This window comes from Setaria italica, chromosome I (assembly GCF_000263155.2).
Source record: "Setaria italica strain Yugu1 chromosome I, Setaria_italica_v2.0, whole genome shotgun sequence".
Taxonomy (NCBI): Eukaryota; Viridiplantae; Streptophyta; class Magnoliopsida; order Poales; family Poaceae; genus Setaria; species Setaria italica.
The window spans coordinates 26,576,190-26,578,563 of NC_028450.1; the positions used below are offsets into that span (position 1 = coordinate 26,576,190).

The 2,374-nt window shown below is 42.4% G+C and overlaps 1 pseudogene; it reads left to right on the forward strand.

Moving 5' to 3' along the window:
• Positions 1 to 1,009: 1,009 nt before the first annotated feature.
• LOC105914167 lies at positions 1,010 to 2,374 on the forward strand (annotated as a pseudogene).

Below are 2,374 nucleotides of genomic sequence, written 5' to 3' on the forward strand. Positions count from 1 at the left end.
CATGCAATTTTTCCACAAACCCATGCAAAATCGTGATAAAACAAAAAAAGCGCCGGCCAAGGAAGTCGAATCCTGCCCGCAAGCCTCAAGTCCCACCCACCAGACCAGTCCAGCTGTGAATCGTTCTCGTCTAGGAGTCACCCACAGACGTATTTAATAAGGGCAAACATGGAAAAATACCACTTAATTAATGACTCCTTGGTAAGCACAATCATGTCCTAAACGACTTTTATTTCCTATATGGAGGGAGTAAGTTACTGTACAGAAAAAAGTTATGCAGTCCTTAACTACTGAAATCAAGTCACTAACTCCTGAATTCTGTGGTGCATTTAATCTAGTGCTGCATTCTGCGCTGAAATTGTGGACTATTTACTGTGGAATCCAGATAACCATGCATGAATGCTGAAATTATTGACTATTTACTATGGAATCCAGATAACCATGCATCAATGCTGAAATTGTGGACTATTTACTATGGAATCCAGATAACCGTGCATGAATGCTAAAATTTAGTCCTTAATACGTTGCTATGCTGAAACCATGGACTATTTACCGCGTCCAGATAACCATGCATGAAGTCAATGGTTCCAATTTTGCTCGACTATAATGCAATCCAGATAACCATGGATACATTATATAATCCTCCCATACCCATCTTCTTTTCCCTACCTCTCATCTTCCTACTCTAACTACAAACCCTATCTTCCATCTCACATCTTCCTAAGCCAAAGCCATGGCGGATTCATCTTCATACTCAGATAATTCCGATGAACTAGCCCCTTCCAAAATCATTGAAGAGCATGTTGCTGAGTAGAGCATCCTTGACTCCTTTTCTAGGATGCTCGCAATGAAGATCAAGACTGCCTTATCGGCTGGAGTACCTCAGGGACAATATGGTCCTAGAAAGAGCATCCGGAGGGATCATGGAGGTGCTCATGGACGTCTTGTAGAGGACTACTTTGTTGTAGACCCACTCTACCCTGAGAGTATGTTCCGTACTAGATTTTGCATGAATAGGCGTCTCTTCCTATGCATTGTGGATGCCCTTGGTCAGTGGTCTCCCTATTTTACTTATAGGGTAGATTGTGCTAATTGAATAGGGCTCTCACCATTGCAGAAGTGTAGAGCAGCCATGTCCATGCTGGCTTATGGCACTCCTGCAGATGCTCTTGATGAGTACTTGAAGATTGGAAAGTGCACTACATTACAGTGCTTGGATAAGTTTGCATGAGGGGTGATTGAGGTGTTTGGTAGGGAGTACTTGCGACGCCCCACATGTGAGGATGTTGAGCGTTTACTTCAGGCTATCGAGTCTCGTGGTTTCCCTGGAATGCTAGGTAGCATAGATCGCATGCACTGGCATTGGGAGAAGTGTCCTTTAGCATGGAGGGGCAATTCACCCGTGGTGATTATGGAGTTCCAACTATAGTCCTAGAAGTTGTTGCTTCCCAGTACCTTCATATTTGGCATGCTTTCTTTGGAGTTGCTGGGTCAAACAATGACTTAACGTCCTCAACCAGTCCCCATTATTTTTTGATGCTTTAAAAGGAGAAGCTCCTCAAGTTGAGTTTTTAGTTAATGGGAATGAGTATAGCACAGGTTATTACCTCGCTGATGGTATATACCAAAATGGGCAGCCTTCATGAAGACTATTACACTTCCTCAAATAGAGAAGCAAAAGTTGTTTGCCAAGCACCAGGAAGGGATAAGGAAAGATGTGGAGCGTACTTTTGGGGTACTACAGCCCCGTTTTTCCATTGTTCGTTGTCCTGCACGTCTGTGGAAGAGAAAGAGTATTGGAAGGATCATGCTAGCTTGTGTGATTCTCCACAATATGATAGTGGAAGATGAGAGAGAGGATGGTACTATTCATATTGACTTGAATGAGAATCTAGAAGCATCCATTGCTCTACCTCCTGAAGTGAACACTGGTGGTAATCTGTGCTTCGCTGATGTGCTACGTAGAAAAGCTGCTATCCGTGCTCATCCACAGCATAGCCAGCTTAAAAATGATTTGGTCGAGCATATTTGGCGTAGGTTTGGAAATAGCCATCATAACTAGTCATGGTAGAATTCTGAAATCTGCATGTTTTTGTTATTTTTTCCCTTCACAGTGAGAAATAACATGATGTCTTACATGTATCTTTTCAGGAATCAGGACTAGGCATGGCGTGCTGAATACTGAGGATGCTACTTGCAGGTATCGACTTTAAAAATTCTAAACACGTTCTCTTCAACATATTTGATCCACAGTTGTCCACAAACAAAAACTTTTATAGCTAATTTTCAGGACCCATATGTTTGACTTTCGCACTATTATGCTTGCAGTGTTGTCACTTTTGATGCAAGTGGACTGGCTGCTACATTCTACTGA